The 24226-nt window shown below is 41.6% G+C and overlaps 1 pseudogene; it reads left to right on the top strand.

The window, feature by feature from the left end:
• The first annotated feature begins 270 nt into the window (after positions 1–270).
• Positions 271–23317, top strand: LOC148008846 (uncharacterized; annotated as a pseudogene).
• Positions 23318–24226: the final 909 nt, after the last annotated feature.

Raw genomic sequence — 24226 nt, 5'->3', positions numbered from 1 at the left:
GATTCCCCCTTCCCTTATTCACAGCTCTCAGAGGACATTATTCTGTATTCTAGTTTGGGTGAGGTCTTCCTTATAGGGGACTTCAACGGGCGCACACAGAGCCGACAGTGTGAGAGTTTTGATATGGAGCAGCCAGAGATCATGAGAGCATTAGACCCTGAGGAGTTGGGGATCAGTAGGGAGTCAGCAGATACTGGGCCAGATGCCACAGGGTATGGAGGGCATTTACTTGAGCTTGGTAGTAGACATCATCTCGTTATTTATAACGAGATGGCACGATGGCCATATTCAGGAGGTCTTACATGCTTCCCACATGGGGGGGGCGAGAGTACTGTAGATTATCTGCTCGGACCGATCGACGGGACGCATACTATCGAGTCCTTCGGCCTTGGGAGACTTCCACTCGCGAGTCGATCACACCTTTCTCAGTTTCTCACTCCTCACCTCATTACCATCACCACCTGCAGATATCATATCCCACATGCATACTACCATACACTTCACTCATGAGCTCTCACATGTTTACTCACAGCATTTGGAGGAGCACATCACGTCACTTGATCCATATGCACCCCTTGATACACTGACCACTGATATCACACGCATTCTGCATGATTCTGCTACACTCAGTTTTCCACATCACACATACACGCACCCCCCTCGGACCGGTACCATGCCACAGAACAGGTGGTATGATGATGAATGCAGAGATCTACATTGACAGCTACGCGATTTGGAGACCAGAGGAGAGATCACACACAGACAGGCGCAGAGACGCACGCACCGCTTGACCCGTCGTAAAAAGCGGGAATGGGAGGAGGAGAGATATTGGGATATATACCACTTTCTTATGAGCAGAGATTGTGCAGAGGCATGGAGGCAGATCAGAGAACCACGCTCACCCACACCGATACATGACCCTGCAGTATGGCATGGATACGCACAGAGTTTATATCATGTACCTGCACAGCCGCTGATACCCACACCATGTACATCGAGACCAGGTATTTCATCCTTTTTCACCACTAGTATGGTGAAACATGCTACCTCACGGTTACAGCATGGCCGCGCTCGAGACCAGTTTGATCTTCAGGCAGAGCATATTATATATGGCAGAGACACATTGGCTCCACTCATTGCTCACCTCTTCAACCGTGCATTGTCTGAGGTGTTCCCTGACTCGTGGACAGAGCACACCATTGTACCTATCCACAAGACAGGGGATCCTATGGATCCTAACACATATAGGACCATCATGATTGGGCCAGTTTTGTCCAAACTTTATGGCATGGTGATGGAGGAGGAGCTCAGCATGCTGGCAGAGAGAGAGTGCATGCGCACACCCGGATAGGCAGGGTTCAGACGGGCATTTTCTACCATAGATCACATCTTCACTCTCAGTTGTCTGATTGACCAGACACAAGTGAAGAAACAGAGATTGTATTGTTGCTTTTGTGGATTTCCGCAAAGCCTTTGACACGGTTCCGAGAGAGAGGCTTTTCAGACGCCTACTTGATCTAGGGGTGGATGATGACATGATGTGGGGTATTTATGCACTATATGAGCGGGTTACTGGCAGAGTCAGATGTCCGGGATGTATATCAGATCCCCTTGTGAGCACCATTGGTGTGAAGCAAGGATGCCCACTCTCACCGACTCTATTTGGGCTATACATTGATGAGATAGCAGAGTTTATTCAACAGCGAGCCGGTGGAGGTATAGATCTCAGTGGAGCCACAGTTCATATCTTACTATATGCAGATGACATTGTGTTGGTCTCAGACTCAGCTCAGGGATTACAACAGCATTTATTAGCATTGGATGATTTTTGCATACAGAGAGGCATGACAATGAACCTTGGTAAAACCAAGGTTCTTATATTCCATACATCAGCTCAGATACGCAGACAGAGTATTTTCATGGCAGCAGGAGGGAGTATTGAGGTCACTGGATCATATATATATTTGGGAATCACCTTTACAGCAGCTTCAGGGACTTTCTCGATGACACAGGCAGCTCCTGACCGCCTCACTAGAGGATACTCAGCATTGGCTCTTATGGAGCGACAGTGTCATCAGGCACATTTCCAGGAGCCCCGCACCAAGGGGTGGCTCTTTGATACTCTAGTCACTCCAGCATTGATGTATGGAGCAGCTATATGGGGGCCAGGCCTTGCCGATTATGTATGGACATCGATGGAGAGACCTCAGGTGATCATGATATCTAGATTGATTCGCAGCAAGGCCTCAGTCCCACATGACATTGTGCGAGCAGAGCTTGCCACACCGCCCATGCTAGTTGAGGCATTATTTCAGACAGTCTGCTTCCTACACAGATTTCAGGATATGGACAGAGATCGCATTGCATATAGAGCATATATGGCATCTCAGGAGATGGCTCGAGTGGAGGATACCACATCATGGTATGCACAGACTAGAGCTTGGCTTGACAGACATGGGCTGGACATTGATAGACTCCCACCTCTTCTATATGATACTCAGGCTCCCACTTACACCCTCTCTCTCTCTGAGAGGAACAGAGTCATCAGACAGGAGATATGGCATATTTATATACAGAGGACATGGATGAGCCCTCCACATCCACTGCCATCGAAGATGGCACATTATTATACACAGTTCTTGAGGATATCAGAGCAGGGATTCATAGAGATTCCGAGATATATGTAGATCTATATGCCACATCGATTGAGAGTTCTTATTGGACAGCTCAGGGTATCATCACATCAGCTCTTATGATTGAGAGTGGCAGAGCCAGTGGCATCCCGCGGGAGGAGAGGATATGCCCCCTTTGCAGATCAGAGGTGGAGAGTGAGGAGCATTTTGTTCTCAGATGCCCGGCATACTCAGAGTTGAGATCTAGATACACATTGAGCAGCTCACTTCAGGGATGTATGACTGATATGGATCAGAGATCATTTGGCCGTTTTCTGGGAGAGGCATGGCACATCAAAGAGTAGAGCACACAGCGGGTCCCAGTTAGAGAGGGGCCCACCCAGACGACTATTACACAGTTCTTTCAGACAGACAGAGTGAGAGCTACTGTACCAGCCTCCAGCCAGACCTCCGGGCTCACACTACAGCAGGCTGAGGACCAGCATACCCGACGCTGCACGAGGATCCGTGGGTTTCGGACCCCACAGCCACACCGACAGGAGATCCGGAGAATTCTTAATCTACATCGACAGCAAACTGAGATCCGACGATACTCGACACATTGGATCTTAGATCTCCAGTTTGCTCTTTCTCCACCGCCGATGTACCACATCCTACATCTAGGAGGGATCACCTGCTATTAGCGACTTCGACGACTGCTACTACATCCCAGGATAGTATATCTCCCTGCATCTGTTACATATACACATCGCACCACTTTATCACAGCTGACAGTTGTTCCCCTATCACAGCCGACATTTGTTCCCCTTTTGTAGCCATTATCTGGAGTACCAGAGCTACATACGCACATACACATACATGACACTTATCACACTCACAGCACCGTATTTTCAGTTTCCAGTTTTTAGCTTTTCATTCAGCACTTTTATTTTGGATAGCTGAACCTCATCAGTTGTATCACAGTTTGTCTCATAGGCCAGTTTTGGTCTTTAGAAGACGTTAATATAATTTTCTCTCTCTCTCTCTCTCTCTCTCTCTCTCTCTCTCTCTCTCTCTCTCTCTCTCTCTCTCTCTCTCTCTCTCTCTCTCTCTCTCTCTCTCTCTCAATAGTACATCATATCCTCACTACAATACTCTTATAATAACTCTCAATAATCCTTCTTAGGTCGTGGATGCACCTCCTAAGAGGTATGTCTAATATGAAGAGGCACCAGAGCCACTATCCTCACTACAATACTCTTATAATAACTCTCAATAATCCTTCTTAGGTCGTGGATGCACCTCCTAAGAGGTATGTCTAATATGAAGAGGCACCAGAGCCACTACAGTGTCTCTTCACAGCTCACTACTATCACTGTCACTCAGTCTTCAGCAGCTGCTTCTTCCATTTGTTTTAGCTCTTTTGAACTTAGATTCATCCTTTCCAAAAGTTAAAAAACTTTCCCAAAGTCACACATACTTTCTACATAACACTTACAGAAGGTCTACAGAACAGTACAGTACAGTACCAGAGCAGTTATAGAGCAGAGATAGAGCAGAGATAAAGGCTCTATAGAAGGTTTACAGAAGGTCATCAGAACCTCATAACTCATACTAAAACCATTCCAAACTATCAAAAACTATTCAATAAACTTTCAAAAGGTTTCAATCTTCATCAATCATCAATCCATGCTTCACACAAAAGAAAATCAGAACAAAATCGAAGCTATACAGAAGGTATACAGAACCAATCAAAACCTCAACAGAACCTATTAGAACATCATAGAGCTTCATATCTCCACTGAGAATCATCGTGAACTTCCAAAACATAATCAATATCATTCAAAAAACTCTCAAACACTTCCATTATCAACTATACATCACTCTAAATCCATAAAAAATCAATCATTCAGTCCTCAAAAACAACAAAAATCAGTCAAAATTTTAGTCTTTTTCCACTCTCAACATATCCTCACACTTAGAAAGGAAGCATCCTTGTGACCTAAGGAAAAGAAGAATATAAGTTCACTAAAGAGCTCAATTTTATCTTCGGTAGGATCTTCAATAATCTTGCCAAACCACGACCCCAACTTATAACCTGTATCTGATAGAAAATACTACTAAAGGAAAACTCCATTATTCATTAACTCATCTGATAATCATTTAAAAGCCATAACAATTTTGTAAAGGATATAAGAGGTTCTTCTTCAGCTTTCCACCATAGACGTTCCATCCATCATCACCATCAATAGTTTGAAAAGAGCTCTCAAACAAATTATTCTCAATTAGCATGAACTCATCACATACAATTATTACAACACACAAAAACACTAAACACAACCATCTGAATGACACCTCCAAAAAGAGAGATATATATCATTAAGAATCATCCAAAATACATTACGAAGGCATCAATGAAGGTGATCCCTTTTGAAGGCTTGGTGGTTTCGAAAACGATCCATGGAGAATGACTCATCCACAAATATCTTGGGAGGATTTTGAAAGAACTGCAGGCAGCACATCCTTTCTAGCAAAACAAGGTATCTGCTAGGTAGACATAGGGCATGAAAATATAGGACATCCAACTGTTGGGAATCAATGTTCACATTGACATTCATACAAAGCTTTGGAATGGCCTTTTGATCATTATGGGAATGCCTATGCATGTATGCTAGATACCAAGAAAAATGAGCTGTCAATCTCACTGAAGGATCTAGAGATTGTGAATATTGGTGAGCAAAATGAAGGTAATTCTAGTATACTTGACTGGCAGTACTCCAGTCCCCTAGAATTAATGGCCAGTTTTTCTGGGGTCCTGTGAGAGAATCAGTCGAGCTCCATCCTCTTCTTCTTAGAATCTGTTGATCAAATCCATCATATTCACTAACCAACTGAGGGGGTTGAGAAATAGAAGTGGCAGGAGATGGAAGTGGAATAAGTAAAAGAGGATGAAGAGATGGGTAGGCAAAGTCATAAAAGGAGGAATAAGATAAAGAATGAGTGGCTGAAAATTTAAGTGAATCAATTAGAAAAGGTGTCAATTGATAAACAGGAAAAGTAGAAGGTATATGGATAGATGGTGAAGGACATTGTGGAGAAGGGAAAAAAACTCTATCTTCGATAAAAGAACAATAGGTAAATATAGGAATTTGAGGAAAATCTTGAGGTTGGAAAAGAAGAGGTAAGATAGCTGCTAAGTTGGTTTGATAAAGGGAAAGATAAGTATCATAGCGCGAGCCATTTGTTGGTAGTACAATAGGCTAGGAATAGAGTGACCTAAGATAGATCTTCTCTGGTAGGCATAAAAAAAGGATGAATCAAATGGATGGTTTTTGAAAAGATAAGCTAAGAGATCCACCCTCAGTTGATTAGTGATATGCACATAAGTAGAAGCTGTATTCTAAAGTTGATTCAGGACCACAGAATCAATCATTGAATGCTATGAATTGTCAGGGCAAGTAGTCACTTTTGAGAATAACACTGGAACATGTCTGCTATCCGCAACTCCAAATAGTTGACATACAAAACAGCTTGCAAAACTACATCTCCCACATACCAGGCCAGATCTACATCATCTGAAATCAACAGTTCTCCTCGTAGATACATGTAAGACAACAACATGGTATCCATTGTCACTGAATCTTCAAAAACCATACGGACCACTTCTGTCACTAGCAAATCAGAAGACCAAGCCCCACTCCAACGATCCTCTGGAAGAGGAAGATCCATCGTTGAAAGCTTCATACAGAAGACTAACTTTTGCACAACTGATAGCGAACAAAGAAAGAATGGTTCGGAGGAACATACTCTTGAAAGTGCTCAAATGTAGACCATAACAAATCCATCCTAGACTGCAATCTTTCCACTTTATCTTGAAACAATGGGCACAATGTGGCCTGTCTCTAGAGAACTGCCAAGTCCTGCTTAGAGATAGAAGGAATAATAGAAACATTGGGGCTTGGAGGAACGGACCGTGACTGCGTTTATTGGTCTTGCAACTGCTTAATCTTGGAAGCTTGTGATTCTACTATATTGTGAGCAGTCTGTAAGGCGAACAATTTTGCATCTAAAAGAGTCTGAAACTCTTGAGCTTCTTTGGACACTTTCTCTTTCTCTTCCGAGACTCCAGTGACCTCTGACTGAGCTTCTGTTAACTAAATATTCAAAGAAGATATTTCTTCTTGCTGGGTCTCAATCATTTGGGTCTCCATCTGCTTAAACAGATCTGCAAGTGTGTCTTTAGCAGAGGCTAACTCTGAGGTTTCCTTATGCAACTGGTCTTTGGACTGCATCAGTTCTTCATAGAAAGAAGCATACAACAAGCTGTCACTAAAAGTTCAATCGAACTCTGGATGTCATTACAAAGGAATGAAATGGCATCTCCTGATACTAAACTATTCGGTGAAGAGACTGATATTTTCAAAGAACCCTCTCTATATACCCTGAATAAATTATTACATGTGAGGTAAGCAGGAAGGTCACTGCCAGAGGTAGCAGGAATTGTGACTAAAGGAATGACTGAAGGAGTTTTATCTGCCACACGCTTCAAGTGCTTCCGCTGAATGACCAATGGAGGAGAGGAATCAAGATCCTCTATATCAATAGGTTCTAACTCTTCTGAAGGTGGTGGGGAAGGTACCGAATCAGATGGAGGAGGTGGTAGCAAACCCTTCTTAAGATCTGAGTATGTCAAGAAAACATATAAGTAGGGACCATAGGTGACATTTGTGACATTCCCTCTGGTTACTTTGACAATATGTTGGTCCATCTTTGTAAGCAGGTAAGTACTCCAATCAATAGCCACCCCTTTTAACACCATCTTGGAAGCCGTGAAGAGTTCTTTGGACAAATAATGAGATGGTGTTTTGACAAGCATAAACCTGTCTTGGAGGAATTGGCAGACTAACTTCCAAAGAGGATTAGTGATCATGGAAAAAGATACTCCTGAAGTGTTTATCACTTTCTTGACATCCAGAATCTCCTTGGTCTACTTCTGTAATAACAGCTTGAAAATCTCATCATTGGAGAATAATTGTCTAGTTGTAACAAAGGGCTCTCCTTTGTAGGGAAGAGACAAAGCCTTCTTTAAACCTCGGGGTGTCAACACTATGGAAGCACCATGAACCAGGCTTGACTTCTTACTGTATGATGCAAGAAACTCATCACACAGGGATGGATCATCTGAAATCAATGGGAATGAAGCAGCCACGAAAGTCGCAAGTCCTGCTTTCGCTATAGGCTCAAAAGCCAGTAGGGAAGAATAATCCTTACTGATCAACGGGACATGCTGGATAGAAGGAGGAGCATGAGGCGCCATTCAGATGAAAAACACACACACCACAACACAGACAATAAAAAAGAATGCCTGCAAAATAACCAAAGGGCTATCAAAAAGAAATCAATCAAAAGAAGGACACACACACATACATAACTAACCAATTTACCACCCCAAACAATCCACATCCTAGGAAAAACTCGGCATAACCTCTACATATATGTGACCGAAAACTTCATGCGATGCAACAAGCAGCACCTAAAACCCTGTATCAGGCGAGAAAAAACTTCAAACCGCACCTATAATCGTAGCACATTAGCAAACCAGAATACCATAAAAATCTAATCAGGACCTGACCATAACCTTGACCAACAACTTCAGCTAAGAGGATTTTACGTGCCCATCCCACGAAGCGTGTTTATTAAAAAGAGGGGGGGAAAATGTAGTGAGGGGAAATTGTTTTAGTGAGGGGTTCATATTAAGAAATTATTAACAATGGGTGACATTTTATTAGGTTATAAACCTTAATAAGAAAACGGAATTTCCTTTTTAAAATTTTAATTGCAATTTATTAGGGTGAAGCGATGCTTTAACGAAACCTGAACTGCGATTCCCAAACTGGGGTCTCTAAATGTAAATTTATTAATTAGAAATTAATGGTGATGTGGAGCGCTTCTTTGCCAACGCATGCTTTTTTGTAACGGCTCATTCATTTTTAAATAAAAATTAAGGTGCCTCTGAAGCACACGTAGCGTGTGCAAAGTGAACGATTGGTTGACTTTTAATAATTAGAAACTGTGTGTTCAGTGCAAACGTGTGTGAAAAAGTGGGTGAATATAGTTCATTTTAGCAATTAATTGTGATTAAGGGATAATAAAAATGAATAATACTTTTAAAAAATAAATACCTGGTAGAGGTCTGTATGCAATAGACTGAAGGCGCACGAAGTAGTCCCCAAATGCAAGCTAGTAAAAAAAAACAAACACTACTAATTGGAAAAAATAAAGCACCTTAGTATTTTTGTATTATTTGGATTTTATTTTTATTTTTTATTTTATTTGTTTGTGGTTTTTTTCCATCTTGGAATTTTAGGTGTGTTTTTATTTTGTATAGTGTTTAGTTTGGTTTGTTTGTTTTTCTTTTAATTCTTTTTCATGTTTTTTAAAATATTTAAATTGAGATATAGGACACATGAATATATTGTGAAGTATAAGGGTGAAATTTCAACAATCCAACAAATGTCAGCAATGTGTTTGAATTTATCCATGATTTTTCAGTTGATTTTTGGAATTTAAAATGAATTTTCATGAGGTGAAGTATTAAAATTAGGGTTTTTGCTTCAAATAATATTTTAGCCATTTATGAAAGCATTTTCAATTGAGAAATTATTGGCAAAAGGGGCAAGGGAGTTTGTGAAATTTTCTGAATTTTTTTTGAATTTTTAATGATTTTTACTCATTTTACATGTATTTTTGAAGGAATTTTTAATTTTTTTAATTTTTTGATAATTTATTTTCTTGAATTTTCACTTTAAATTTTTCCAAATTATTTCAACAATATTGGAAAATTTTGAGATTTTTTTTTAATTTGAAATAAATTTTAAGTGTTTTATATTTATTTTTATGTGTTTTTATGTATTTTGCAAGTTTGGAAATTAAAGGCGGTACCCGAGCTGCGTGTGAACAACTGAGGATGACTGCATTTGAACAGCTGACTGCAACACACCACCGCACGAACAAACCAGAAGCGTGTCCTCGCGCGTGAACGCCTGCTAGCCACACCCGTACACCGAGAGCGGCCACACGGTGGGAAAACAACGGAGGAGAAGGGAGAAGGGGCAGAAACAAGGGCTGTAAGGGAGTAACCTATGCGAATTAGGTGACGGAGTATGAAAATTACGTTAGCTTAGTGTGGGAAAGTCAATTAAGTTAGTTTAGTTTGTTAAATCAATTAAGTTAGTTAGGTTAGTTTAGTTTGTTAAGGTAGGTGAGTTAGATTAGTTTGTTTAAGTAATGTTAGTTAGGTTAGTCTATGTAAGTGATGTTACTTAGGTTAGTCTGGTTAAGTGATGTTAGAAGAGGTTAGAACTAACCATGGGGGGAAGGGGAAGGCTGACGATGGCGGAGGAGGAGGAGGAGGAGGCGGCGCAACGGGCTAAGGAGAGAAGCAAGGAGGGAGACGAAGAATGGGCGAGGCGGGCGGTCGATGGCAACGGCCGAGGGCAGTGACCGAGGTGGGCGACAGGGGCAACGGCTACGGCGGTGGGCGGCGCGAAGGAGAGGAGGGAGGAGGAAGAGGGGGAGAAGATAGCTGGCGTAAGGGAGAGGGGAGAAGGCGACTGGCGACGAGGGAGAGGAAGACGGCTGCGATGAGGGAGAGGAAGACGGCTCCGACGAGGGAGAGGAAGACGGAGGACGCGCGGGAGCAAGTAAGCAGTTGTTTGTTTTTTGTTTTTTTTTAAATTTAATTTTTATTTTTCGATGTTGTTTGATTAAGTTAATTTGTGTTTTTTTTTTGTGTTTGGAAAAAAGAAAGTTTGTGGGTTTTATGATTAGTTTTTTCTTTTCTTTTTTTTTCGTTTAGGGATTGGATTGGGGTATTTGTTGGTTTTTATTCTTGGTGTTTTTTTTTTTGCTTTGCCCTTTTTTTTTCGTGTGTGTATTGTTGTTTTTGGTTTTTATTGATTATTCCTATTATTATATGTTTTTTTTTGTTTTTTTTAAATAAAATTTAATGTGGGTTGGTTGGTTGTTATGTGGGTTTAATTTGTGGGGTTTTCTTTCTTTTTTGAAAAATAATAAATTGGGTATGGGTATGCAAAAGGAACGCACCCCCCGCCCCGCGCATGCGGTTGTTATGTGGGTTTAATTTGTGGGGTTTTTTGTCTTTTTTTTATTAAAAAATTTTGGGTATGGATATGCAAAAGGAACGCACCCCCCGTCCCGCCCGCATGCGCGGGGCAGGGGTAAAAAAAATTTGCAATGATGGAATCAAACGGCATAGGGACAGCAATGCACGAACCACAGACGCCACAAGGGCGTCCCGAGGCGTGTAAAACCAAAAACAGGCACGTTCACGCGCGACACGAGAAACGCGGTCATATAGTAAAAAGGAAGAAAAATTAATAAAACCCAAACCGTTCCTCGGATTGAAAAATCGTAAAAAGAAAAAATGTGTCCCGAGACAAGGGGAAAATGATGGAAAAATGCAACACCAGGTCCGGGGCAAAATCAGGGTGTTCACATGGAAAAAACGCAAAAAACAAGCCCAAAAACACATACGTATATTAATATCAGAAAATCTGTGCATCGGAACGAAGTGTGGAAAGAAGAGAAATTGTGCATAACAATGTGTCCAACAACTTTATCACGGCAAAACATAGTTCCAAGCAAGATAGGACGTGTTCACATGGAAAAAACCCAAAAATGGGCCCGAAAATAGACTCGAAAATTAGTATGGGAAGAACCGTGCACCGGAATAGAGGACAGTAAAAATAAAAAATGTCATAAAGAAAGGGATTCACAGGGCTGGCATATCAAAACTCAGTTGGAAGGGAATTAGGAGGGGTTCACATGGAAAAAACACGAAAAACATATCTGAAAACACTCATAAAATTTAATAACTAAAAATCCGGCAGTCTCGGAAGAGGGAGGAGGAAAAAGGAAAAAGTGGGAAAAAGGTTGGTAGGATACGGTTGTTAAATCAAACTGGAATTTTGATGCAAATAGGGCAAGTCCACATGGAAAAATGTAAAAAATAAGCACGAAAATGGCCCAAAAACCCGCAAAAATTAATATCAGATGAATCGTGCATCAAATTTACATGAAGTAAAAAGAAAAAATATCAAGAGGAATGGTGAGGGCGGGGTTGGTAGATCAGATCTGAGTTCTGAAGCAAGGAAGGCGCGTTCATATGGAAAACCGTTCAATTTACGAGAATTGCTTCAAAAATTAATAACTTTAGAACCGTCTATCAGAACAGGGGTTGATAAAAAGGAAAAATGGGCAGTTCAAAGGGACGAACAGCACTATAAGATTGGATTGGGATTCCGGTGAATGTAGGGTGCGTTCACATGAAAGAGTGTGAAAACAAAGAATAAAGACAAACGGTCAAGGAACAACCCCAGGGACAGGGTTAAATAGAATGGAGGAGTGGAGAAGGGACCCCATCAGGGTAAAATGAAGTCACGGTGTAGATGCATGATCATAACAGGGTATATGCATGGGGGTATGCATCATAGATGCGCCGAGACGCGTCCCCATACTTAGAACCTTAGCAGGAAGGGTAAACCGAACATCAAGGACCTAGTACCACACATCAGACCCACCAGAACGTCCCCACACTTAAGACATAATCGTCACTGAGAAACAAAAGGTGTAGGATTAGAAAACTTAGACCATATTGTCGAGGAGGAATGTCGACTATCGAGGTTGCGTCTTGTATCGTTGTCGGTTGCAGGAGGTACCAAGGTGTTTGCACAGCACGCATCCTTCATCTGTCATGGCAGGGACCACGCAGCAGCACCCAAGGAGGTAACTGGTTGAAGGAATCGCAAGAAATTCGTCGATGACGAGGGATATTGCACTCAACTCACGATCACTCAAATGGAATAAAAGAACAGTCACTCGCCCCATTACTAGCATCATTCAAGTGAATAATGATAGAACCCATATCTCACACCCAATTTAGGAATTGACAAGGGGGTGGTGTTGGAGAGTATTCCAGGATGCACAATTGATGGTACATCAATGCGTCCAACCCGTATGGCATAGGTGTAAGTAGGAAGGCCAGGGAGCCTTGCAGTGCAGTGTACAGAACAGAATGACGAGTCCTATGCTGATGGCAGAAACCCATCCTGTGGGTACAGAGGGAAACGAAAATGTACCTGACTCCAATTGTCGTAACGTCCCTCAATCCTCACCTCTCAATAATTGATTGAAGAAACGCCAGTCACACTCAGCCCACCCTCTGTTTCATGCTCTGTTGAAAGATACAGAGGGCAGCCCATTCTTGAAACCCATTAATGTAATCCTCACTGTCACTTGTGTAGAGGTTGTATGCCTTGTGCGCTTTGATGGTGCAACTGTGCATCCCACCCTGTGCAAGAAGAAAGGCCAGGGAGACTTATGATGCAGTGCACAGGAACAAATCGTGCTTTGTGCATTGACACTCCGTTCACACATCTCACCTCTCATTTGATTTGAAGGGAAAAACTGGTCACTCACCCCACCCTCTATCTCACGCTCTGATAGATACAGAGGGCAACCCATACTCACATCCCCATCCTATTAGGATGAAAGCTCGCATCACTCAAGGGGTTGGTAATGAAGATCGTGTCGGCTGTGTTGTCATCAGGATCTTGAGGAGGAGGCGTACCCAGGGAGGCAGCCTACAAATCTCATATTTCAATAATTTGTAAGACAGGTCGTTTGTTAAGAAGGGCAGACTGACTGATATTGCAAAGACAGCGCACCAAGGGAGGTGGCTTCAAATTACTTGCTGAAAAGGTTCTGCTGGTGAGTCAGCTATCTTGAATTGCAGGGTGTTACCACCTTTTCCATAGTCAGCTTCCCGTCCAAGGGTGTTTCCACCTTTTCTTGGAATGAGGCCTATTATAACAGGGAATTTCTTTCTTTTCTCCCATAACAGTTTTGTTGTTTTTTTCTTCTTCTTCTTTTTGTTAAGAAGAGAATGGTAGAAATACCATATATCAGGACCAACCTTACCACCGTTGTTGGATCAGACGAGAAGAGAAGAAGGTCGGGTTGAGATGTATCTGTGAGGAGCTAGCAGAACGAGACCGCCTCATGAGGAGAATCATAAGGGCTATCAAAAGCACAACGAGAAGGATAGTACGATGCCCAAAAGGAGAAGGGTAGGTCAACTGTGATTACCAAGATCCCAAGGGAGGGAAGTACTTTTTCAGACGATAGCCATTGATCAGGAAAGCATCATTAAAGGCATCAACGGTCTGCACCTGAACAGAGCCGTTAGGATTGACATCAAGTACCTTGTACGAGCCCATCCACCGTTATTGAAGCTTGCTGGGAAACTTGCCAAATCTCGAATCATAGGCCAAGACAAGATCACCTTCTTTGAACTCCTTATGCTTGATGAAACTGTCATGATAGGCCTTGCGTCGCACTTGAGTAGTTTCCATCCACTGTAGGGCCATCCGCCGTATCTCATCCAAGCATTCCAAGTGCAGGAGACGGCGTTGTAGTGACTCATCATCTCCCAAGCGTTCTTTAACTACTACTCGCAAAGAGGGCAATTCCAGTTTAACAAGGAAGACGGCTTCTGTACCATAATCTAGCTAAAAAGAGGTTTGTGTTGTAGCTACCTTATGGGAGGTTCTATATGCCCAGAGGGCCTCTGTAAGTCGATCGTCCCAATCGTGACGATATGCGGCAATCGTTCTTGTCAATATCGAGCAAAGGATGCAATTGGTGACTTCAACTTGGCCGTTGGCTCTGGGTAATAGGGAGTGGACTTGCGATGGCGGATCTTATATAGCTATGTCAACTCCTCCATGATTTTGTTAACGAAATAAGTATCTTTGTCACTTACCAGCTCGAGGGGACTGCCAAAACATGTGATAATATTCTCGTACATGAACAGGGCTACGCTGTTACCATCGTCCCGTTTCAGAGCTTTAGCTTCACACCACTTTGTGACATAATCCGTACATACTAAGATGTATATGTTCTACTTCTGTCTGGTAGGTGGATCAATGGGATCCACAAAATCGATTCTCCACTTCTCGAACAGCTTTAGGGGAAGAATAGGTTGCAATGGCATGGCACTTGTTTTGGTGGGTTTCCCCATTCGCTGACAAGTATCACATCTCTTACAGTAATCGTATGCATCCTTGTGGAGGGTTGGCCACCAGTATTCTGCTAATAATAGAGCCTTCCTGGCTGTCGCTTCTCCTGGGAAGTGTCCACCACATGGTTCGTCATGGCATGCTTTCAATACTATGCCGATTTCATCCCCTGCAACACATCTTCGCAATACTTCATCTTTACTTCTCTTGTACAGTGCACCACCTAGTAAGATGTAGGGGCCTGATTCTAACAGAAGCTTCTTCTTCTCACGGCTTGAGATGCCATGAGGATACTGTTGAGTTACCAGAAGGTTGGCTATGTCTGCATACCAGGGACTAACTATTTCAACTAGAAACAAGGAAGCATCAGGAAGGTCTGGATCATCCTGTTCCTCTTCTGCTGTTTGAGGGATCTGTGAATGGCCAAGCTTAGTGACCACTTCAAAATCGAACTCTTGGAATAGGAGCAACCATCTCATCAGTCGTCCTTTAACATCTGCTTTGTTCATCAAGAAGGACAAGGCTTCATGATCCACGTAGAACTTGAAATGTGTTGACAATAAATAGTGTTGAAACTTCTCGAGTGCAAACACCATTGCTAAGCATTCAAGCTCTATCACTATGTAGTTCTGTTCCCTATAAGTGACCTTTCGACTTGCATAATAAATTTGTTAATCTAATTTAGAAGGGCCCTTTTGACATAAGACATCACCTAGCCCTTCAACGGATGCATCTGTGTGCACATGGAACTTCTTCATCTAGTCAGGAGGCTGCAAGATAGTGCTTGTATAAGGCATTGTTTTAGGGTATTAAAGGCCTCTTCACAGTCATCAGTCCAAAGAAAATCCACATCTTTCCTTAGGAGCTTATGCAGAGGGATATCCTTGGTTACAAAATGTGCAGGAAATCTTCTGTAGTAGCCCACATGGCCAAGAAATCCTCTCAATTGCTTGAGGTTTGTTGGTGCTGTCAAGGCAGCAATCTTTTCAATCTTCGCCGGGTCTGTTGCAATCCCTTGTGCAGAGGCAATATGGCCCAAAAGAACTCCTGATGAGACGCCAAAGACACATTTGTCAAGGTTGAGAGAAATCCCATACTCGTAGCATCTGTTAAAGCATTGCTCTAGGTGTCCCCAGTGCTCGCGGATTAAACTATAGACACAAAAGTCATCAAGATACACCTCAATGAAATCATAAAAATGATTCTGGAAGGCAGCCATCATTACTCGTTGGAAGGTGGCAGGAGCATTATAGAGCCCAAACGGCATCACTCTATAGGCATAGGACCCCATTCTGTGGTGGAGGTTGTTTTGGATTGGTCCTCTTCTACGATTTGGACTTGGTTATATCCGTCGAATCCATCCAAGAGGGAATACAGCTCATGGCCTGCCATTGTGTCCAATAGTTGGTCTGTAAAAGGGATAGGGAAATGATCCTTCTTCATCTTCGAATTGAGCTTTCGAAAGTCGACACATATTCAAAGTTTCTCGTTCTTCTTAGGTACTACCACTGTGGGCGAAACCCATTCAGTGTTAGCCACGAGATAAATGAACTCTGCTTCAAGAAGTTTCAATAATTCGGCTTTCACCAGAGTAGAGTAATTAGGATTCATTCGCCTTTGTCTTTGCCTTATAGGTTTGGCATCCGGCTCTAGGTCAATGTGATGCTGACATAATGTGGGATCAATCCCGTTCAGGTCTTTATATGACTAAGCAAACACGTCTAAGTTCTCTTTTAGTAGGTCTCGTAGGATCACTAATTCTTCTTCTGAAAGATTGAGACCCACTTTCAGGTGACGTTCGGTACCATCAGTATCCAAGAACATCACTTATCTTTCACCTTCCACTTCGCAGATAAATGTCCCACGGATAGCTTCTGGATAGAGATCTGACTCTTTCAAGGGAGTAGTGTCCTTATCTGATGTTCCACTAGAACCAGTGTCCTCCTTCTAAACAGATGACTCATTCATCTGTTGAGGTTGATGGAAGGGTATCAAAGCTTTGTCTGCTTCTGTTTGAGTGGTGATTTCTTCTGGACTTAGGGATTCATCTTTAGAGGATGCGTCTAAGAATGTCACATAGCACGGACCTTCTAAAGGTCGTGGCTCTGAGAGCTTTGGCTTCTGTTGACAAGGGGCATCATCATCATCTTTTCTTTGGACTGAATGGTCAGGGCGACAGGAGCCATTGATGAACTTAATTTTTATGATTTTAATCCATTGCTTATACAGATTCTGCATACTTTGTGGTCCATTGGTAAACCCAAATGAAACCATGGTCATTCCATTCAGCACCCTGAGATATTTGGCCTCTGAGGTCTCCGTAGGGACATCAACAAGATTATCCTCTATCAGAGGAAATTCTTCATCTACACTTTCATAACCTGCTTCATTTTCTTCCTCATTATTTTCATCCTCTTCCTTTGGAGACTATGTCTCTGCTTCTATAGAGGCTCTGTAGGAGAAGAACAGATCTTCTGCCTCAGCATCTGCTTCTGCTTCTATCACAGCTTCTGACTCTGCTTCTGCCTCTGGCTCTGGCTGTGTGTCTGTTGCTGTCTCTGCTCTGTCTCTGTGATTGTTACTGCTCTGTATCTGTTCTGCCTCTGCTCTTCTTTGCGACTGTCATGTAGCAGGGAGAGCAGCATATCCATGCTTCTATTTCACTATTAGAGGTGATTTCAGAAGTTAATTCTAGTTGAGGTAGAAGGTATTCTCCCATGGACAAGGATTTTGCTTCCCTTGGTAGTTGGCTTACAGTGCCCACTATTAGGGACTGTGCCTCTGTTTTCTTAGAAGAGATCTGCTTAACAGCCTCTTCATCTCCTGATGTACCATATGTTACCTCGTTGGAGGAGTTAATTATGACTTTAATGGATGTAGATCCATTGCCTTTTTGCGATCCATATAGCTTTAACACCACTTTGTTAGGTCCTCTGCCTAGGGTCAGGGTTCCTTTGAACCAATCCATCCTAGCTCTTGCTTCAAAAAGCTTAGGTCTTCCCAACAGCAGAGGATATGAGGTCCCATAAGAATTTGGTTTGACCACCAGGTATGTCAGTCAATAGTCTCTTCTTGCAAGGGTTGTTTTAACATATGGGAGGATGCCCAACGGTTTCATTCTGCTTTGGTCTGCCAATCTGATAAGCCACTGTATAGGTTGAATTCCTTGTAACCCTAAGTTATTCATTGTCACATCTGTCATTATGTTTACTGATGAGCCTCCATCAATCAATGCATCTGAAATAAAGCATCCTTCTATCCATACACTAATCTCTGGGGTTCTAGGATCTAGGAAGGCGTTAGCCATATCTACTTCCTTTACAGGCTCCAGGGCCTTATTGGTCTTGGTCGCTGTTGAAGGAGTGATCCTTAATCCACGTCTTCTTGTCAAGATGCTTTTCAATTTCTTTTGGCAGCTGGGAGATAGCATCCGTAACTACCGGAATGTTAAGTTTGGTTTAAAAGTGTCTAGGTCTTTTACCAAGTCATAATCTTTGATAGGATCCACAGGCTTCTCCAGTCGGCTAGGGAATGGGGCTACACCCATTTTCATCTTTCATTTTTCTTCTAGTAATTGCAGCATTGGCACTTCCTCTATTTCTAGAGGTTCTTCTGTATCATCTATCTCCTGGGCCTTTGATCCTGTTTTTTGGGACTGTCTCTGTGACTCTCTGTAGCACTACAGTGCTCTGTACTGCACTGTTCTGTCTTGTACTGCTTTGTCCCTCTGTGGCAGGTTGAACTTCATAGTCTTGGCAAGAGAATTATTTTCGTTCTAAACAATTGGTTCCTTTTTCTTAGTGTGCGTAATAGTAGCAACTTCCAACTCTACCAAATTGGAGGCAGACTCTTGTACCTTATGTTGGCTATCAGTGCCATTGGCCTTTACATGGGCTGGACTTGGACAGTCATTTGCAGTGTGGCCTTCTCCTTTGCATCGGCTGCACGAGGGCTTGTAATCCATAGATCATCTAGGGTTTGGACAATTTGGGGAGATATGTCCCTTTTCTCCACACCTGTAACATTCCACCTCTGATCTCTGACCACCGCAAGACTGTCGTCCTCTGTAACTTTGAGAGGCAAACCTCCTTGGACCAAAATTAGGACCAAATTCTCTAGGCTTTGGTCCAATATCTCGTATTGTCATTTTGGAATCTAGCAAGTTGAATCTTGCATTTTCATCCTTCTGTCTTCGTTCGTGCATGTCTTTCAGAGAGCAAATATCCTCTGTATGGTTCTTCCGCAAACAGTAAGAACAGAAGGCCCCATGAATGGTTGGTTTTTGAGTACATTCAGTGACTAAACATCCTGCTTGATGACACTTTCCACACCATGTATTAGAGTGCATCACATCTCTTCCAGCTCCCGTAGGAGCGGATATATTGGCGGTATTCACCTTCAGCATCTGTAGCTGCTCTGTAATCACATCCATAAGCTCTTTCAAAGAGCAGATATCCTCTGTATGGTTCTTCTGCAAACAGTAAGAACAGAAGGCCCTAGGAATGGTTGATTTTCAAGTACATTCTATGGCTAAATGTCCCTCTTGATGACACTTTTCACACCATGTATTAGAGTGCATCACAACTCTTCCAGCTCCCGTATGAATGGATATATTGGTGGTATTCACCTTCAACGTTTGTAGCTGCTCTGTAATCACATCCATAAGCCATTTCTTGATACTTGCAACTGAGTTGGATAAGTAGTCCTTCAGATTTTGTAATTACTCCATACACTGGTTGGGTCGATCCAGAAGGTCCTCTGTTTTGGCTCTGATTCAGAGCTCCTGCTGAGACTTGGGGTTGTTGATTCCAATTGGTAGGATTACACTGTTGTTGAGTCACCATTAGAGGAACTATTTGAGACCACTGTTGCTGTGGTTGAACCATCATTTGAGGCACTGTCGTCTATGGTGACCACAGTGGATTAGGTGCATTATATTGCGGCACTATTTGCATCTAGGGATAGGGATAGGGAATTGTCCCTGGGACTCCATTTGGTGGGTATACCATTCCTGGCATGGGAGGAGGTTTTAACAGCCTTGCTTCAACTTCGTCATACAATCTTGCACCTTCCACTACAGATTGCAGATTGACTGGTCTTCTCAATTCCACGAACTTGCGAACTTTTGGTCGTAGGCCTCTGAGGAACACTCCTTTCTGGATTCCTTTATCCAAATGATGGTTAGTCCATCTCTTCGGGATGGATTCCATTTGCGAAACATAAGCTTCTGCTCTTTCTCTAGAGGACTAACTTAGGTTTATGAACTCCTCTCGCATCCGCTCTTCAAAACCTTCACGCCTAAATTTAGTGAGGAATGCCAACTTCAGATCGTCCCATGTGCCAAAAGTTCCTACTGCTTGTCTCTGATACCATTGAAACGCCACACCCTTGAAAGTGGCGGGGAATATTGCTAACCAATGCTCAGGGGTTCTGGCATTGTTAGCCACACATACTACCATAAATTCTGCTACATGAAGATCAGGGTCTTCATTGTACTCTCCCTTAAAAACTGGCAATGGGACTACATTTGTTAGCCTATCATCAATATTTCTAGGATGGATCTGACTAGGAAGGGGACCTTGAGTTACCATGGGAACTTCTGTAAAGAGTGCTTTTAGGGCGTCAAAGGAAGCTTCTGCTGTGAGCTCATTCTCAGCTTTGATTTTTGCCTTCTCCCTTCTCACGTACTTCTAGACTCGTTCTAATGCTTGCCTCTTGATTGCGTCATTCATCAGGGGGTTGGCTCCAACTAGTTGGTCTGTACTCAACAGGATAGTATCAGAGAGGGCTTCAGTCTCTAGGGGATTCTCTGGCCAACATCTCCTCTACTTCCTTCTTTTCAACGTCTTTGAATTCGGCTTTCAAACCACTACACAGGGGGAGATATTCCTTTCTAAAAGTATCAAAACTCATTCTTCTTAGGATCGTTGTTATGCCATTATAATAATGCGAGCTTCTGAGGGTTTCAACAGTGTATGTTGTGAAAAACACTTTGTCTACCAACTTCCAATGGGTTGCTAATTGGGCAAACTTGTCAATGCACCAAGCATCTCACGTATCTTGTTGTTGAGCATCCACGAACAAATTTCAACTCTTTTTCTTCTTGTTTTCGTGAACTTCCATAGACCACAACTCCTGGAGCTTCTTCACGATCTCCCACCACTTGATGATGTCTGGAAACTTTTCAATGAATGCCAAATCTTCCATGGATGGTCATTCTCTCTGTTTCTGCTCTTCAGTTTGTTTCCAAACAATTTTCCACCAAGATGCAAGTTTCTGTTGCTTCAACAGGAAGAGGAAACAGTCCACCACATAGAGTATGCATCATGATGGTGATATGTTTCTGCCATTATGGGATGAACTTCTTGTGGAAAGTGGCTTTGATAATGAGAATCTCCAACTCTTCAGTGGAAAAAGAAACTTTGCAAACATCCATTGAATTCTCCTCTTCTTGGCAATGCCATTTCCTTCATTTTTCAGCCTCTTCTAATGCTTGTTGATGGCAAGTTTTCCTCGGTTGCGCACCAAAAACATGGAGCCCTAAGAGGAACACCAAGGAATAGGGGATTCTACTATAAGAAAATCTATCTTGTAACATCAACAAGCTTTTATTTCATTCTTTTGATCATCAAAACAAAGAAAACAACAATTCTTCACGCAGTATCATAGTAGATATCTCCCACGGATTTGATAAAATCAACCATAATCTTCAACATCTTCATAGAATCCTTCAACAGAATAAAGAACATAAAGGAATACACCATTTTTGAATGAAAATCAATCACATAGTATTCATCTTCAATGTCTTTATAGTTCTCTCTCTCAATCTCTCATATACAGTTACACTGTTTTGATAGAATCGACAATCTCTCTCTCTCTCTCTCTCTCTCTCTCTCTCTCTCTCAATAGTACATCATATCCTCACTACAATACTCTCAATAATCCTTCTTAGGTCATGGATGCACCTCCCAAGAGGTATGTCTAATATGAAGAGGCACTAGAGCCACTACAGTGTCTCTTCACAACTCACTACTATCACTGTCACTCAGTCGTCTCTTCAGTCTTCAGCAGTTGCTTCTTCTATTTGTTTTAGCTCTTTTTAACTTAGATTCATCCTTTCCAAAATCTAGAAAACTTTTCCAAAGTCACACATACTTTCTACAGAACACTTACAGAAGGTCTATAGAACAGTATAGTACAGTACCAGAGCAGTTACAGAGTAGAGACAGAGGCTCTACAGAAGGTTTACAGAAGGTCATCAAAACCTCATAACTCATACTAAAACCATTCCAAACTATCAAAAACTATTCAATAAACTTTCAAAAGATTTCAATCTTCGTCAATCATCAATCCATGCTTCATACATAAGAAAATCAAAAGAAAATCAGAACAAAACAGAAGCTATAACAAAGGTATACAGAACCTATCAGAACATCATAGAGCTTCATATCTCCACTGAGAATCATCATGAACTTCCAAAACATAATCAATATCATCCAAAACACTTCCATTATCAACCATACATCACTCTAAATCCATAAAAAATCAATCATTCAGTCCTCAAAAACAACAAAAATCAATCAAAAATTTAGTCTTTTTCCACTCTCAACATGCCTTTATCTTCTACACTATTTATCATCTCTCCTTTTGCTAGGACCTTTGTGGTTTTAGGTCAGACACAACAAATCTCTTGACATCTTTGGTAAACCCAAAGTGAAAGGTCTATGAAAGAGTTTTACAGGATGAGAGATGCTATAGGTTCTTTGGATCATGTAAGGTAGTTATTGCAGACCGGGGTAGGGGGTCATATGCAGATGTGATGTAGTTGTATCAAGTAATTATGGAAAATAAACTGGCGATAAAAGTACTTCAAGCAGTCATCTCAGTGAATTGAGTCCATATAATAGGGAATAAATATCTAAGTATCTTAGAACCTATTGCATGCATACGAAATTTTATGGTATTTCAAAACATCGTATAATGAAGTATTTTGACCAAATTGTGGTGAGTGAAATTGAGGAGCGTGTTTGAGATATAGAGCTAGAACATCATGCAATCTAGGAAAACTTTGAGCAAGCTCTTAAACAATAGTATTTTATGCATGATTGAGAGCGAAATGTTAATCTAGAGCAAGCCTTTGAAAGGTCTCAAGAATCAAATTTAGAGAAACTATTACAAGCATGAGTTGTAGTTAAAGGTTACATGACTTCAAGAAAACTTGTGAACAATATCAAAGGGGATGGTTTGCAAGGATATAGAAATGACTATGTATGTAGGATGAAGTTGAGGAACTCTTACATGAAATGCACAAGTTATTGTGAAAAGTAACATGACTTGAAGAAGATGCTTGGTAGTCTGAAGATGCAGATGTCTTATCTAGTGAGTTGCATGATGTTGCAAATGTGTTTTCAATAGATGTTTTGCCTAAAGGTGTGGAGGATACATTTCGTTATTAATACAAATAATAGGACAGTAAATATAATTGAGACAATGACAGTGCATGCTGATGATGCTTTGACAATGAGTGCAAATGATATCTTAACAAAGAATGCAAATGATGCTTTGATTGAGGATGCATTTGTGGAGGATTCAAATGTTACTTAATGTGTGTGAGCCAAAGAAAATGCCAAAGAAAATGCTTCTCAAGGTGTTTTCCTAGTACAAAAGATAAAGATATATGTCATGTAGTTGCTTCTTTATGAATGCTTGATACTAGGATCATATGCTTTTATATGCATGATGACAAGGCAAATGTGGATGTATGCTTTTCTATGAATGATGTTGGGAAAATTATGGATATTTTTTATGGACCAAAACCATTTTTTTAAGCTAATAGCAAAAGGGATGTGGAAAGCCTCAATGCTACCATATGAATTGGAAGCTATGGGATACTACAATGTTTTGATAAGGTACTACTACATTTGATCCTGGTGGATCTATATGGTTCTTGGAGTAAGATACAAATGGCTATATGTGATTTGGGTTTCATGAGCTTTCAATGCCCTATGATCTAAGAGGGAGTACTTGGGTTAATTGCATGCTTTTGTGGATGTCAAGTATATGGGTTTCATGAGCTTTCGGTGCCCTATGATCCAATAGGGATGTGGAAAGCCTCAATGCTACCATATCAATTGGAAGCTATGAGACACTACAAAGTTTTGAAAGGGTACTACTATATTTGATCCTAGTGGATCTATATAGTTCTTGGAGCAAGATACAGATGGCTACATGTGATTTGGGTTTCATGAGCTTTCAATGCCCTATGATCTAAGAGGGAGTACTTGGGTTAGTTACATGCTTTTGTGGATGTCAAGTACATGGGTTTCATGAGCTTTCGGTGCCCCTGTGTTCCAAGAGGGAATACTTGGGTTAGCTACATGCTTTTGTGGATGTCAAGTATTTGAGTTTATGATCTAGGAGAAAGCTATGTTGTTGTGACTGATACGAGGTGATTTTTTAGGTTTTGGTCCTAGAGCCATCCATATGTTGATATGCATGATTTTTTGTGAGATG

This window comes from Lygodium microphyllum, unplaced genomic scaffold (genome assembly GCF_053477565.2).
Source record: "Lygodium microphyllum isolate KBCC unplaced genomic scaffold, Lygodium_microphyllum_v1.1.10 scaffold_63, whole genome shotgun sequence".
Lineage (NCBI taxonomy): Eukaryota > Viridiplantae > Streptophyta > Polypodiopsida > Schizaeales > Lygodiaceae > Lygodium > Lygodium microphyllum.
This window is presented reverse-complemented; position numbering and strand designations above follow the sequence as displayed.